Source organism: Echinops telfairi, unplaced genomic scaffold (assembly GCF_000313985.2).
Source record: "Echinops telfairi isolate 266 unplaced genomic scaffold, ASM31398v2 ScPeMD7_7400;HRSCAF=8409, whole genome shotgun sequence".
Classification (NCBI taxonomy): Eukaryota; Metazoa; Chordata; class Mammalia; order Afrosoricida; family Tenrecidae; genus Echinops; species Echinops telfairi.
Genome location: NW_022111300.1, coordinates 33,781,495 through 33,792,696, shown reverse-complemented (window position 1 = coordinate 33,792,696; position 11,202 = coordinate 33,781,495).

Here is an 11,202-nt window from a genome sequence, read left to right as displayed (position 1 = left end):
ATCCACTTCTCCCTTGAACGTGTCTGAAAGCTTGTTCGGGGTTGGTCTGGGTTGGGCGCAGGAAGCTAGGATGAGAAGTGAAGGTGTCATTCCTGTCTTCTAGAGGTTCCAGAGGCAATCCCAGTCACATGTGCTGCCGGACGCTTTGGAGACGACTAGACTGCACAGGTGCAGCAGGGTGGGGCCTTTCATCTGCAACAGACCCAGCCAGAGAGACAGGAGAGCACAGACCGGCTCTGGGCTCCGCCCCCAGGACTTCTTCCTTCCAGAGATCTTTGGTCTTGTGTTTCGCTTAGTGGTCATTAGGGGGCGTGTGCTCTGCTCCAGTGGCTGGTCCTCCAAGTGCCTCTTGCGTTCTGGGGCCAGCTTTGGGGGCTCTGGGAGAGCTCTGGCCGGTGGGGACCTCAGTCTGCCCGCTGGTAAAGGAGGGCTAGTCTTGTGGGCCCTACTTGCCTAGCAGAGAGGAGGGGTGTGGGCAGGGAAACAGAATAGGTTCAAGCCTGGTAGCGGGGAAGGACTTCGCTAGCTTCACTAGGCCATCAGATGACTCCGAGGCCCTGGCCTTTGCTTATTTCTCCCCAGGAAGGCGCTTCTGGGAAAGGTTCCAGTCAATGAAGTTTCTAGCTACCTGTTTGTGGTGTGTTGAGCCCAGTGCTTGAAGCCATGGAATGTTGCAACTAGAAGGCTTTTACAGACTGTTTTGTGCCTCTAGGAAGCAGGCCCAGGGCGGCGATGGGACAGGAGCCAAATTGTGCCTCAGGCCCCTCTGAGGCTTGGCTGTGGAAGGACCCTTGGACAATATATACATGGTGCACAGAACCCACCCCATGCAGGAGTGGAGGGGGCTGGTTCGTGGTCCCTTCCTTCCCTGTGGGTCCTGGGATGAGTCCCTTCTGTCTCCGGCTTCAGCGTCCTCTCCACAATCAGAGACCAGCAAAGGTCTTCAGAGTCCTTCTGGGCTCTAGTGCTCTTTGTTCAGACGCGTTCATCCCCATCGGTCTGAGCCACGAGCAACAGTATTTCCTAGCCTAGCAGCTAAACGGGGCGAGTGCTTCCCGTGCCAGGCCCTGCGCCGACCCCGTTCCTGCACGCCTCTTGCAGGCATCACAGGCGTGATTGGGGACATGCCCATGCCCAGGGTCAGGCCTGGCCGCTGTTCTAGGGCCAGGCCTTCTAGGAGGCTGTGGAGGTGGTCTCGGCTCATCCGGTCCCCCCAGCCCCGCCCCTAGCAGCAAAGTTGCAAGATGCGTCCTGTCCTGCCCTGGGGGGCGGGGGTGGGGGTGGGGCGCTGCGACGTCTCCACCTTTTGTGGTGGAGGAGAAATGACCACCACGGGGCACGTGTAAGGTGGCAGTTTGTCGAGTGGCTGGCCCAAGGGTGCACGGCCAGCTGGTGGCTCACCTGCTCCGCATGCGGCCTGCTGGCACTCTTGCTGCAGCAGTAAATGAATGGTCAGCGCTGGTGGGCAAAGCACACTTCTGAGGCCCCAAGAGACCTGGCCATGGGCTCGGGACGCTTCTGCGTTGTTCACACCCCAGCACCCCTCTTACTGCGCAGTGCGTGACGCAGGTCCGACCCTGGTTTCCGAGGAATTCATCCCAAACCAAAAAACACCAACCAACCAACCAACCAACCAACCAACCAACCACCCACCACAGTTTCCTTTGTGCCAAGGATTGAAAGGCAGTGAAAACCAGTCAGTGACTCAGTGCTTGGCCAAGCAAAGTGGCTCAAGATCTGATGCGTGGTGGGACCATGCTGTTCAGCTGCGCTGGCCGTTTCAGGCTGGGAGAGCACCCAGGCCGGACTTCCGCTGGGCTGGAGGAGGGAGCAGGGGAGGGAGGGGCTGAGTGCTGGCCTTAGCCAGTCCCTCCGATATCTCTCAGATGCTTATTTGTACCCAGCCCAGGGAGCTGTTGCATTGCCTTTGAGTTCACCCTAACTCCAGTGGTCTCGTGCATGCCAAGTCGATCTGTCCCGGGGTGGGGGGTGGGGTGGCCGATTGCCAGACCTTCCTTCTGAAGGTCAGCTGGGGATGCCTGAACCACCATCCTTCAAGTCAGTAGTCTGGTGTAAACTGCCACCACTCAACGATGGGCACCCTGTAGGTGCCCACCCTCGGGGAGCTCACTCTGGATTGATGTGGAACCAGGAAACACACACACACACACACACACACACACACACACACACACACGTCTGGGAGTCCAGGGTCAGGGACAGTTCCCCAGGCAGGAGGATGGGGGTCTGGCAGGCAGACAACCTGGACTTTGAAGGCTGGTAGGATGCAGATTTATCTTAACTGCCGAAGGAAGGGATCCTTCTCAGGTTTCCTGCTTAACGTGCATCGGACACTTGGCAGGGTGGCCCTTTCTGGAGCTCTCTTGGGAGTTCTCATCCCCCCACCCCCCCTCGCCACCCATACACACACGGCCCTCCTAACAGTGCTGAATGCTCCTTCCCAGCTGCCTCTGCGGAGCCACCTGCCTGAGAGCTTCTTGAGGGTTTGCTCCGACTATGGGTGCTTGCTCCTGTGGAAACCAGGTCTACTTGCACCTTGGGTCTTTGCACCTTTGGCTTCTTGTCCACAGGCCCGTGCTCTCTCTGAGCGCCGGAAGTGGACTCTCCATAACCCCCTGAAAGTGTGCACCCTGAACCTGGCAGCTCAAACGTCCACGTGTTCTCACCTGGACTCCAGGCGGCTCCCACTGCCAACTAGCTTCCCCTGGAGGAACCGAGGATGGACTCCCCCCAACAGCCGGGCTAAGTGGAATGGTGTCACACAACCACCAAAACACTCCTGGCACCAGCTGGACACTCAGTAGGCGCAGCCTCCCCTGGCCTTTGCCTGGACACGTTGGCTTCCCCACCCCACCGGCCACTCTGCCCAAAGCCTGATCCCCCCCGCCCCCCAGCCCTCCCTTCTCCTTCCCTCCTGCCCATTATATGTTCATCCACTCCTGTCGAGTTGGATGCATCGATTTGGGTCCATCATCTCTGCCCTTGTCCTCAGTCCCTCTGGTTTCATCTCCTGGCTTCAGAGAATGACCTTTGCTGGTGTCCTCTGCCTGTCCACACCATAATGTCCGGGTTCCGCAGTGGGGTGTGCTCATGCCTCCAGGTGGCTCACTGACCTTCCCAGAGCCCTTCCTCCTTGCCTGTCTCCCCCTCCTCCAGGTGCCGGCCTCCTCTGGGCCCCCACTGCAGGTCTCTGGGCACGCGCTCCTGTACTTCTGTGGACAGCTTCTGCTAGGACGCTCTCTATTCCAGCAGCAGATGGCGACGGTGTCACTGTGTTCTTGGCCGGAGGTTGACCTTTTCCCCAGGGTTGGTCCCATGCTGGCTCATCTTTGTGCCCCAGACCTGGCACACGGCCACACACAGTCAGAACTCGGACACGCGAGCCTGGCATTCACCCCAACGCCTGCTTTTCCCTACAAAAGTAAATATAAGCTAGGACCCGCGGTTAAGCTAGCAACGAAGAGGAATGGCTCAGGAATCTATCACATTTGCAAACATCTGTTTGGGCCTCAACGTGGCCAAAGACCTCTGAGAGAGGCGTATGGGGTCACGTAAGGTAGGGTGCATGTAGTAGGACTGTGAGTTTTGCTTTTGCCTTGAAGTGCTGCCTTGGGGGTGCGGTGTTCATGGCTCGTGGCCATCTGGGCACCTTTCTTGAGGGTCACTTTGTCTCGCTTCATTGGCTGGGCCTGACTCTTCTGGCCAGCTCGTGTCCTGAGAGGACAGCTCAGCGAACGTTAGTTTAGAGCTGCTCTTCTGCATGCTGTCTTCCATTCCCAAGCGGGGGCGGGGTGGGGTGGGGGGGCAGGGAGAGAGAACACATAACACCATGGCTTAGCTCTTGGCACAGAAGACGGTTCCCTTGGCAACCAAATCACGGATTCTTATTTCCTTCTCCCACACAATCTGCCCAGTGTCGGGAAGAGATCTGTTTCCTTCAGCTTCCTGGTTCTCATTTCCCGGCACATGTCAGTCACCCGAGGATCTTAAAAAAACACTCAAACCTCCAGATCCCCACGCAAGCGCCTCACCTGCCTCACCTGCTCAGAGACGACGACGAGGGCAGGGCTCAGCATCTCTATTTCAAAACAAAGCAAAAAGCTTTTTAAGGGATTCTCTTGCGGGGTGGTGGAGGGTCACCAGCCTAGAACACCCATTCCCTGAGACGGATCCAGGTGGTCTGGACAGAGCATTTTCCAGATGTTCCAGATGGTCCCAATATGCAGCCAAGGGAGAGCAGCTCTGCACCTGGAGGGTCCATCAGTCACTTGGAGAACTCTCTGATTCATGGGCTTCTGATCCCAGAACCTCTGTGAGTCGGGGTAAAAACAACAACAACAACAACAAAATTCACGTCCTTCAAGTCAGCTCTGACTCACAGTGACCCTATAAGACAGAGTAGAACTGCCCCTTATGTTTGGGGAAAAGTTTGTTTCCAAGGCCATAAGTCTTTATGGGAGTAGAAAGCCTCATCTTTCTCCCACCGACCAACTGGTGGGTTTGAATAGCTGACCTTTTGGCTAACAGCCCAGCGTGTAACCCACCACACCACCTGGCTGGAGCCTCCTTAATGAGTTTCCAAGTGAGATTGCTGCTGTTGCTGCTGCTCCAGCGACTGCATGTTGGGACCGCGGGGCCAGCTGACTTCATAACTAGTTTAGCCTTATTACATCACCTCTTTCATTTTGTCTTTTTCTTTCCTGGAAGGGGGTTGGAGTGTCCATAAACCTGATTCAGGTGTCGGGGACGTTGAGAAAATAGAGTGGAGGCCTTGTCTGACCTTCTCTGGCTACACAAGGTGGGAGGAGAATGCAATTTGACACCAGTCCAAGGCCTTGTGGTGTGAGGAGGAGGTCAGACACCCTCTAACCTTCTTCACCCTCCTCTAACATCAATCGCCCCCCCCCCCCCCCACGGCACTCTACTGTGTTGGGTGGGCTAATCTGTGACAGTGGTTTCACGGACCATACTCAGTGATGATAAGGAGAGTTAACAGTCACATGCAGTTCTTTTGTCTGGAGTGCTGCTTCTCAGTCAGGGCTGAGGCACACTTCTCCGGCCCTCTGCCTCTCAGTCCCTTACCTGCTGCTCACAAGCAAGGACCGCAAAGCTCCGTTCGCTCTGATTAAGGCCCACGGGCACCCCACTCTGACTGCTTGCGTTTTACACATTCTGTGGGCTGAGCAGTCTCGTGGTTTTGGTGTAGGACCCCTTTCTTCCTTGATCGTGACATTCCCTGTTCCTGCTTCCGAGACGGTGCCCTTGATACCCAGGGGAATTTGAAACGGACCCATCCCCTGAACTGGAGTCCTCTTCACCTCATTTGCATGCTTCTCACTAGTCATTGGGTGAGCGTTCCAAAGACCACAGCCGGAAGAGCCTTACCAAGAATTTCACTTCACGGAAGACTTCTTAAAGTTACCAAGACATCACAGCAAGATGATACATTTGAAAAACCATGGTACACAGGTCTCTTCTCCCAGGATTAAGAAAAGGCTCCAAGTGTGTCTGCATGAAAACTCGTCTGAGATTGGGGTGGCCTTTTTGAGGGGACTCCAGGCTGGTGTCTGGCCTTTAGGAGCCAGCTTGTGGCCAGGCGAGGGTCACTTGGGGATGGGTGTTGAGCTAGGGTCCCTGAGTGCTCTAGACCGAGTTGCTCTGTGCTGTGTAGATCAGAGTTCCTGGCCATGAACTGAAAGCCCAGACTTCCGATTGGGGTGCCCAGCCCATCACACGCATGGAAAGCAGACAGGGGAGGAGAAGCCCACGGACACTGGGGCTGCGCTAGCCCCAGGGAGCTGGGGCTCACATTCTGTTTCCTTCCACCTTTCTTTTCCTCTCTACCTTTCTGTGGAAAAGGCCGCAGTCCAGCTCTGCCGGCGAAGCTAGTGCTTGGCTCCAGCCCCAGTCTCTTTTCCCTCTGAAGACGGGGTTTTCTGCAGCAGAGCCCCCCCACCCTAAGTAAGAGCTTGCCTCAGGACCCCCTCTGATTTTTTTATTTCTCCTAAAGTCTGCAGGAACCCATGAGCATCATTCTTTCTTTTATTTTTTCCTTTAAACTTTTTATTGTGGTCTGGGTGTAAGCTGACGGAGCAGTTGAGTTCTCTCCACTCAGTGATTCAGACTCATTTTATTTCATGCCATGAATACCTCGGGAGGCGTGGAGGCGTGGTGGGTCACACATTGCGCTGATAACCAGCAGTTCGGAACCACCAGCCCCTCAGAGGGAGGAAGGAGAGGCTCTCTACCCCCAGAGAGTTACAGTCTCAGAAACTCACAGGACAGTTCGACCCTGTCCTACAGGGCTGCTATCAGTCCAAATCGAGTCAAGGACAGTGAGTGTATCTCGATGCCTTGTTAAAGGGAAGCATGTCTCGTCACTAGTTGATTGACCCGGTGACACAGCTGAAAGAAACTGAAGTTTGAGTTCCTGAAAGAGAATTTCGAGACAGTTCTACATCCAAGTCCAGAGAGTTTTCTAAGGGGATATATTTTCACTCGATCCCAGTGAACTTTGTACTGGGTTCTAATGATCCATAAGGCAAATTAGAATGGTAAGAGGCGCTTCATACAACAATAATAACCCGCTAGCACCATGCCAGTTGCCCTGCACGCAGTTCATTCCAACTCCTGGCAGCCCCGTGAAAGACTGGCTTCTAGGAAGGAGAACCCCAGGCCTTTCTTCCATGAGCCACCTCTGGGGGGACTCAAACCGTCTGTGGTCGGCTGATTGTATTCACCCTTTTGCGGCACCAGGGCCTCAACAGCCAGAGGGTGATGTCGTTAAAAGGGGCACCCTTGGACAGCGCAGAGAAGGCTGGCTGTCCCGAGGTTCGTCCCTCTCAGTGGGACCTTGGAGATGAGCAGGACGTAGAGGGGCTCCACGTGACGCGGGCTGGTCTTGAACCGCCAGCCTTTTGGTTGGCAGCAGATTGTGGAATCGCTGAGTCACCAGGGCTCCCGTGGGGTCAGGAAGTGGGAGGTGAGTGGCCCTCCGGTCCTTAATAATCCCGAGTAGCAGGGTGTTCAGCTCCATTCGCTCTGCGCTGCCCACAACCAAAGTCATAGGTAGGTGCCCACATCCATTTGACCGACTGCCCCCTCCCCCATGTCTTCCAGAAAAACAAAGCAATGACTCCCCGCCTGCTTGGCGACGAAACGCGTTTGTCCTGCGGTAAAGGGTGGCTCTGCTTTTGCAGCTCCGGGAATCATGCTGACGTGCTCCCCAGGGGCGCTATCACCCACTTTGGGAACCACCGAGAATCCTTTCCTTCCAGAGACACTCAAAGCCCACGGAGAGTCTTGGTGTGTGGGAGGCTAGCCCTTGGCCACGTGAGAGGGATGGCGGGCAGGGGCACAGATGGCACACCGTCTGACACGGCCTGAACGGGAAGAGGGGCGCGCAGCCCTTGCAACGCAGGCTCTTCCCCGGGAAGGAGCCCTGGTGATGGGGTGGTTACGTGTTGGGCTGCTCTCTTCAAGGCCAGCAGTTCAAACCCGCCAGCCGCTTCGGGGGAGAAAGGGGAGGCTGTCTACTCTTCTACAGGCTGACAGCCTTGGAATCCACAGGGGCAGTTCTAGCCTGTCCTATAGGGTTGTTATCAGCCGGAGTCCACTCCATAGCTTGAGTTTGTGGGTGATCGATCCTCTCCTGAGTCTCCGCCTTGCCCCCCCACCCCCCTTTGGGATGGGAGACAGTCCCTTCTGAGCCAGTCTTACAGGGAGCTGGGGGGTGGAGGTGGGAGGTGGGGTGGGGGGGGCCCTCCATCTGCCCCAGGGCTCCCGCCTGCTGTGTTCTTGGTCATGTGGGCGGAGGGATCAGGCTGTCAGCTGGGGCTGGGGGACAGTGACTCACGCCTGGGCTCAGTTTTGAATCCGAGAGGAACTTCTGACTTTCTCCAGGACCGCCGTACTTTGCTTTAGCTTCACTGCATCCCTGTGCGGCTAGGACTCGGGGCTTCCCATATTCCCTGAGGCTCAGACAGGGTGCAGCGGAGTTCCGGGTACAGGTGGAGCCTCCAGGGCTGGGTGCCCCGACTTCCACAGGGTGAGAGGGATGGAGGGCCGTGGGGCGGGGACTGGTGACCTGCTCTCTCTCCCTGGAAGCTTCTGTTTTCTCTGCGAGGTTGTCAGATCTGAAGGCAGGCTCAGGGCTCATGCCCGCCCAGTGCCTGCGTGGAGGGTCTTGGTCAATATCCAGGCCTCTCCAGGCACCCACGCCCAGAGCACCGAGAGCCAGAGCCTTGGGTGGTGGCGTGGGAGAGGCAGGAGGGAAGACAGTTGTACTTGGCAGAGGGGCACCCAGGGTTACAGGCTTGGTCCAAGCAGATACATGGAGGAGGGTGGCATCAGGCACATCTTCAGGAGGCCTTGGAGCTTGGGTGGCCTGCGGGCGGCCTTCCCACCTTCGACTGAGAGCCCTTCCGAAAGCCAGACTCTTCTTCAAAGCCGTATTGTTTGAACTGTGGGTGACATATATGAATATGTGTGTGAAATGCTTTTATCTCAGTGACTATAAAACGAGTCGTTCCCTTGCCACACCCCAGGGTTGATGAAGGGGTGGACCGAGGGACTGTGAGAATCCTGGGCTGGATGCTGGCGGGCATGGGCTGGGGAGAGGGGGCACAGTGGCGTGGGACGAGCCAAGCCTTGAGCTTCCCAGAAGGCAGCAGTTGGGGGAGTCTGTCGCCCGGCCCCTCAGAGGCTGGGGCCCTGGCACATGGCTGAGCACTCTCTTGGGTGTGAATACCAGGAGGCACTGGGCGGTCGCCTTGGCCTATCTCTCCCTAACTGTCCCCTCCCAAGACCCAAGTCAGATGTGCTGGGCTCCACAGAGGCCTTGGGAGTTGGTGGATGCCGGCAGGACTGTGGCCAGGGCTGTGGAGCAGCAGACAGGCATTGTTTGTACAAAGCCCGTCTATTTTCCCTCACTCGACCATTGAGAGAGAGAGAGAGAGAGAGAGAGAGAGAGAGAGAGAGAGGCTTCCCTTGCTGCCCCCCACCCCCAGTTGTCACCTTGTTTTATGGAAATTTAGTTCCTGGCAGCCTGTCCCAGGGGCTGTAGCTTATGAAGCCCTGGCCTCTGGGTGGCTGTCCCTCGCAGTGCCTCCGAGGGCTTCTGTGAGCCCTGCCCGGAAACCCACCAGGGTCCTTTGAGGCTCTCACTCTGATGTCAGGCCCTCCTTCCCGCCCAAAGGAACCTGTCTGCAGGTTCAGCCTGCAGTGCCACCCTAGCTGTGCCTGTGGGTGTTCCTGGGGCCCTGACGGCACAGCCTACGTGCAGAGGTGGTCAGGGCTGCCCTGGACACAGCTCTGGGCTTGGTCGTGTGACACCAGAGCATCAGGGTCCCTCGATGGTGCAAACTATTAATGGCACCAGACTGTCACCCGAAAGGTTGGTGGTTGGGGCCCACCCAGAGGCACCTAGGAATACAGGCCTGAAGACCTACTAGGAAAAAAAAAACCCTGGAAACTATGAGGATCGCCGTGAGTCACAGCCCACTCAAGGGCGCCAGCCTTCTGGATGATTGCAGGGTCAGCAGACCAGGCCGTGCCCGGCAGGGGTGGAACACATGGGCTCACAGGAAGGGCTCAGAGGCCAGAAGACCAGTGACAAGGCACGGGGACACTTAGAGAGGGGATGGTAGGCCTGTACTCAGAGGAGGGAGGACTCCTGAGACCTGGTGGGCTGCCTGGAAGAGGTGGGGATGGAGGTGTGCTCCTTGGAAACCAGTCCCACCCCTGGCCCTGCACACCTGCATCTCTAGAAGCATCTCTGGCTAGGTCCAGAAGCAAGTCAAAGGCAGCTGGCCACCCATTACAACAATAGTACTATCATTTCATTGCCAGTCTCTGAATGTATTTAAAATAGCATTACATCACACAAATGGAAAGCAAAAAATCATGCTGCAAGCATCAGGTCGGAGCCTGTCTGCCCCATGACATGTAGAGAAGATGCTGGGAACCCCGAACCTGCCTCTTTTGAAGGCCCACCCCGTTCCTGTGATTTCTGCAAAATCCCCCTGGCTTCGGATTCCGGCCTTGGAGGACGTCCCTGAGGTGACTTTGTCAGCTCCCGGATATAAGACGCAGCCCTGCAGCCCTGTCCTTTAGTCTGTGCCGCAGGGGAAGGCCAGTGCTGACGGAGGCTTGGACCAGCAGTCGCGACCTGACACTGAGCACAAGAAGCACGTCCCTGGAGCGGAGACCACGCACTGAGCTGAAGGGCTCAGAGGCTGCGTGGTGGCAAGGAGGCTGCAGTGCGGGTCAGGGGAGGCTGCAGTGCGGGTCAGAGGAGGCTGCAGTGCGGGTCAGAGGAGGCTGCAGTGCGGGTCAGAGGAGGCTGCAGTGCGGGTCAGAGGCCAGAGCAGAGGGGAGGAGGTGGGCTGTGTGAACAGTTTTGATCTTTATCCCAAGAAAATCAGGGAGTCCTCAAAGGTTCTACGGAGCCCAAGGACCTGAATGGATTGGCATTTAAGAAACTCCCCCTGGGTGCAATGTGGAGTTGGCATTGCCTGGGGACCAGGGTGGTGGGAGGAGCCTCAGTGGTATACAAGGTTAGGTGCCCTGCTGCCATCTGAACGGTTGGCAACAACCCACCCAGCGGCTCGGAAGGAGAAAGGCCTGCTGGCTGGCTTCTCTAAGCTTCTCTAAACCAAGCACCACCCCTTGTCTTTGGGTCGATTCCAACTCCTAGAGCCCTGAGGGCGCTCTGAAGGCTGCAGCCCAGAAACCCCCTAGGGGCCATTCTGCTAGGTTACGTGGGGCTCTACAAGTCTGAACCGACTCGAAGTATCTAACCACAGCCGCGTCGCTGAAAGACACCAGTAGGAGGCCACTGGGTGGCAATGGGATGGAGCTGAGAGGATAGAGTCGAGAGCTCCCAGAAGGTACATGGAAAGACAGACAAATCAACAATGGTAGATCCCTAGTGGCATAGTGGTTTAAGTGTTGGGCTGTGTGGAAGTCCAGGTTGACTAGAGACACAAATCCAGGAACATTCATAAACACTCATTATGGGTGTAATAGAGTACTTTATATCAAAGAGTAATTGTATATTGAGAAAACATCCCGTCCTGTCCAGATCAGGTCCATAAATCTGATATTAACCCATATGCCTGAGACTAGTTCATAAGTTCTTCAGACTCACGCAAGTCATGCAATGATGCAGAAAGCAGAAAG